We start from the raw sequence: 6,000 nt of genomic DNA, 5'->3' as shown, positions 1-6,000 counted from the left end.
TAATTTATAATATATATATATATAATTATATATAAATATATGAAATAAAACTGAAAAGGTCCGTATAACAAGAAAAGAAAAGAAGCTGTATAACTAACTTTGAGTTAAATTTTTTATTCCAAATTTGAAAAATTGTTTTCTTCATCCTCTTTCATCTTTGGTGTCCTTGTCACGAATTGTCATCTTTCATTATTTTTTTTTTAACTACATGGTCGTGTATCTATATCTAAATAATTAATTGTTTGTCTCATATAGACGTGAGATAAACCAATATTACTAATAGATAAGTGATAGAATCAAACGATTGTTTAAATTTGGTACAAGATTGTTTAATTATTTGTCTCTATCCGAGATAAACAGAGATATAATTTTATCTATGTCTATCTCGATAGACATAAATATAGTAGTTTATCTATATTTATCTCAAATATATTTATTTATACTTATTGTTTTTATCTTTATCTTTATGTTAGGAGAATTTTTAAAAATAGTAGATTTTATAAAACATTTACAACCTATAGCAAATTTTATCACTGATAGTCATTGATATGCTATAATGATAGAATATCACCAGTGATAGAATCCAAAATTTTGCTATAGTTTGTAAATATTTTAATTTATTTTGCTATTTTTTAAAATGTCCCTTTATCTTATCTAGAAAGTTATATTATTTACCATTAGTGAGTCGTGGATAGAAATAGACAAAGATAAGCATCTATTTCAGTTTATTTGTGATAGATAAACATTCTAACTGTATTCTTGCATTGTGATTAGGATCCTCATTTATTTTTTCTATTATTTAATAATGAATTGTGGATAGAGATAGACATGTTTTTTTGTCTATCTATAGATGTATATCTCTATCTATCTCTTGTTATTAATCTTTTGTAATAAATTGTGAATAAAGATAGACAGTGATAAACATAAACATAACTCTAGATGTATATATTTGTTTCTCTCTTTTTATTTGTCTTTTATAATGAATTGTATACAGAGAGATAGACAGAGATAAAAATCTATTTCTTTCTATCACTATTGAATAGCTAATTTATTTTCTTACATAATCTTGTTTTCATTTTACACAACACAATATAATGTCTATTCCAATAGTCTTATTCAATTGAGATTATTTGTTAGAATTGAATTAAATAGACAAAGATAGTGAACTATCACCGTCTATCATAATAGATAGCATGCAAATATATGTGTTAAATTAACATTATATTGAATTGGGATTATTTGTTAGAATGAAATCATATAGACAATGAAGACAATGATAGTGTTTTTATCTTTGTTTATCTCGGATAGAAAGTGATAGTATTATATCACTGTTTATCTGGTATAGATAAAAATAATGGTCTAGCTATCACTATCTATATGCAATATATTGTGATAGCATGCAAATGTATGTGTTGAATTAGCATTGTATCGTATTGGAATTATTTGTTAGAACTGAATCAAATAGATAGTGACAATGTTCTATCATTGTTTATTTGAGATAGATAGAAATAAATAGTCATCTCTGTCTATCCGAGAGAAAAGAAGAATCACCTAGAAAACGAATAAGTGTGAAGGTTAATCGCGTAGAATTGCAGGGACATTTTTGTAATTATACATGATAAGGGTTGGACTTTGTTGGGCTTCTAAAATGTTATATAGAATATAATTATTTTAATAAATAGTTATACTTTGAAAAAAGTCCCAATTTTTTTAAAAAATATATTTTTTAGTAAGTTTCTAGAATCATATGCATCTGGTCTCGTAAAGTTTTAATTTGGTCATTTTAGTTCATCTCTTGTGCAAAATAGGTTCAAAATATTTCGAACATTCTTAAATTAAAAAATATATTATCTAGTAGAGGAGACGAGACGAGACGAGACTAGACAAGAGAAAGTGGATGGAAAGTGAGGAAAAAGAACGTATAGTTTTAAATTTGAAAGTATCTCATTATTATTTAAAATAATAATAAAAAAAAGGCCAAATTGAAAACGTATTTATTTCTAAAAATGAATTAATATATTATATTTAGGTTTGTGGTTTAGAAGAAATTGAAGAGATGAAAGGGATTTGAAAGGGAGATGAAAGAGGGAAAGGAGGGATTCAAATATTAGAAGTAATAGTGTAAGGGATGGGATGGCATGAGATGGGCGACCAAATCCACTGAATAATTATATATAAGCTATTTAAAAATAGTAACATATACTTTATTCTCATTTACATGTCACTACTAAATTTAATAATAAGAGTTAAAAGAATAACTATGGAAGGGGACATCGAAAACAGCTCATCATAAAACATGTCATTTTTAAAGATTTCATCAAATAGTTGTACACACATAACTTTAAACCATGCATTCATGTGCCAATTATTCTTCTCTCAATCATCACCTACACATACACAATCCCATTCATTTTTCCTTTTTCTTTTTTCTTTCCCCAACATTTTCAATTTACTCATTCTAAAATCCATCTCTACTTTAATTACTACCCTTTTACCTTATTTTTCAATTCCTACCCTACAACTTGGAGATCCAGAGATTTGAACCTCGAAATTTTTTAACTATGTTTGGACTAATTTAAAAGTTAAGTTTTATGGTTTATAATTAGAATTTATCCAATATGGTCATCTTAATAAATAATCCATTTTAATTTAATGTGTTAGATTGTTCACCCCATCTAGCAAAGCATAGGAACTATGCCATATGAACTACTAAATTCTAAAATTTGAAGTCATGTGAACTAACTTTAAATTTAACCTAATTTTATTAATAATTGTAACTAGAAATTAAAAAAAAAAATGAAAACAAAATTGATTATTGTATGGAGTATAACTAGATTTTTTTTTTTTTTTTTTTGTATTTTTGACAATTTTTGTTAAAAATATTTGGTAAAGTGTCAAAATGTGTAGGCATGTAGCTTCATTAATAGTATATCATATCATATTATAATTTAATCATGATATGAAGTTTCATGTTATGCACGATTAACTAGAACGCATTCAAACTAATTTCTAATTAACTTACGTTTACTGATCACTGTTGTGATTAATTTCAAACAAAATTGTTGCTATTGGATTTTGGAATTTCAATTAATTATGGTTTGACCTTACTTAATTACTTTTCTAAATATAAAAAGATGTGTTACTAAATTATTTCTATATAGTTAAATGCATGCATGTATGGACCTACATATATGATTTTCAAAATTTGGCATTTCCAGGAAAGTTGAATAAATTAATAAATGAATACATTATACATATACACCTTCCATGTGATTTATGGAAGTAAAGTCTACCACAATATTAGGCAAGCTCATTAATTTGGTCAAACTCATACCAATACAAGTAATTAAAGCCTTCTTACTTATAAAATATAATCTTTTTGTTTTTGTTTGGTATTTCCAAAGGATTCAGGATTTGAATTTGTTGTTCTTCTGTCATGGATGATTCACTCATACTTGATATTTTGCAAATCAACAAAAAAAAGTTCAAATATGGAATTTGGAATTATGATTATTTTTTACATTATATATTTGTCTGGAAGAACCTAATCAAAATTAACAAAGGAAAAAACCCATAAAAATCATTAGAAGAAAAACCTTTGCTATTATATTCATCAAAATGAGAAAACAATCCGATAATGATACAATCAAAAGTCATTAATTATTTAGCTAAAGTGATAAATGAGAGGGGTTTGAAGTTGGAACTGAATGGAAATAAATTGAAACAAAATGCAAAAATACTTCAAAACATGGCAGTGATTATAGCAATCAATGAAATAAACACGTAGTGTGTGATTTATTTCAATTCACTTTTAATTAACACTCAATCATCTATTCGTCATCCGTACAATATCTTCAGAAAAACCGTCCTATAATTCAAATCAATTTATAGGTCATAGATGAAGCATCCTAATTAAACATGCAAATCAATAAGATTTGGGGTAAGAACTAAGTTGATTAAACTAGTAGAAACAATATACTGAATGTTCAATATGAATTCAATCCTAAGCTAATCAAACACACACCCATTAGATTGGAACAACGTAATCAATAAACAATTTTAATTTTAGCTTTTCTTATCATGCAGTTTTTGCCTAATTAACAAGATTATGATTGGATCAAACCTAAATGACTAATTGGTTTTTCAATTATATTGAATCACACATTAAATCATGCAATGAATTCAATTTTTCAAAAGGTTCCTAACACAAAAATATTCAAAATCTAAAAAATGTCAACCAAAAGATAAATCTAAAATCCCAAGGTAGATATACCTTACCCTCAATACAACGCATCAAATAATATCCAAGAACCGAACACAAAAAAGTGCTAAAAAATGTCTAGAGAGTGTCCAAGAAATATATGTCAAAAAATGTGTGTAAATGGTTGGCGGCTAGGGTTATAAGACACAAAACGTCATGGCACCATACACACCCTAGGGCAACACTGTGACACTCAAGCCTTTATGCGAAAACACTAGTTTCTGTCTTTGGATGCTGCAACTAGTGTCGTGTGGAGCTATGACGGCAAGCTCCAACCGCGACAAACTCTTTTTCCTTGCTCCACTAACGCTCTAAACTTTTAAATTTAGCTCGATTAGTCTCAAAATGAAGGTATGATCAAGAACGAACCAAATTAAACTCAACAACTACAAAATCACGAAATAGAGACGTAAAATATTAGAACGATCTCAATTTAAGCAAAATAAGTTAGTGTGTTTTAAGCATTATCAAAGAAAAAAAGGTTCTGTGGTGTTTTACGAAAAAGAACCTGCAATAAAGAAGTTCTAACTATTGTTTTAAAAGAAGAACTAAATTTAATACAATATATATTTCATTACAAAGTATATCAACAATATTTCGAGTACAGCATTGTATGAATTACAATGAAGGGTATGATAATAAAGTTTATGAACAAAAAATATAAAGTTTATAGAAAAGAGTGTATGAGTAGCATTGACCCAATTTAATTTAAGTACATATTTTTTGTTTAATGTTTATTTTCTTTCTTTCTTTCTTTATTCCTACTTTTTCTTTTAGATCTTTCTTGAAGGTAGGCTCCCTTTTACGTTTTTCTTTCTTCTCCTTTCCCCCCTATTTTCATTTTTGTTCCTTCTCATGAAACATTAGATTAGTTGCAATATGAAGAAAAAAAAGGAAGAAATTACTTGAAACAGTAAAACTATTAACAATATTTACAAATGTTGCATAAATTGTATTTTAAAAAATACTATTTTGAAAATTTTCCTCTTGCTTTTTTATTTTCTATAATTTACTTGTATATTCAATTTCAACAATCAGAGTGGCGCAGCGGAAGCGTGGTGGGCCCATAACCCACAGGTCCCAGGATCGAAACCTGGCTCTGATAGAGTTTAAAGGCTTCCACACTAAAACCACTTTTTTTCTTCCTTTCCCAAATTTGGATATTTGGGCCTCCAAGAGTGAGACAGAAACGGCCCATTAATTTTTATATCCGATCTATCCCGTTGGTTTTAAATATTTTTTATTTAGAAATATAGAAGCAAACGAATCTAACCTTTTCTTCGTTCTTCCTTTTTAAATTTGAACTCATCAAACGTTCCATTTGATTTAATTTTTTTAATCAAGAAAAATGTTTTCATAATACGTTTATCATATGATGTCATTCTTTTATTTGTCAAGAAAAGTATCATTATGTAATCTAAGATTGCGTTTTAGTTGTAATGTTTTTGATGTAGATCATTTATGGATTTTTAAACCTATACTTTTGTACTTATTTTGATGCATCTATAACATGTTTATTATTATTATTGTTATTTGTAAGTTTGGCCATTTCATTTCATCTTTACTTGTTTTAAATTATTTTGATGGATCTATCTATGTGTATATTATTTTTGTTATTCTATGAATTTGAACAGGAGTTGGACTTTTATGAAGTTGTACTAACTTTTGGACTATTATTTGGATTACTTTTTTATGAATTGGAATGTTGTCTATGTCGTTGTGTGGACTATTTTGCACGT

General features: G+C 27.2%; 1 non-coding gene across 1 annotated transcript; it reads left to right on the top strand.

Moving 5' to 3' along the window:
• Positions 1-5,294: 5,294 nt before the first annotated feature.
• On the top strand, positions 5,295-5,366 carry TRNAM-CAU. The gene has a single exon. It is a non-coding gene; the product is annotated as a tRNA-Met (tRNA).
• Positions 5,367-6,000: the final 634 nt, after the last annotated feature.

This window comes from Cucumis sativus, chromosome 3, assembly GCF_000004075.3.
Source record: "Cucumis sativus cultivar 9930 chromosome 3, Cucumber_9930_V3, whole genome shotgun sequence".
NCBI classification, from domain to species: domain Eukaryota; kingdom Viridiplantae; phylum Streptophyta; class Magnoliopsida; order Cucurbitales; family Cucurbitaceae; genus Cucumis; species Cucumis sativus.
Note: the sequence above shows the minus strand (reverse complement) of the source record. Positions and strands in the feature narration are given on the sequence as shown.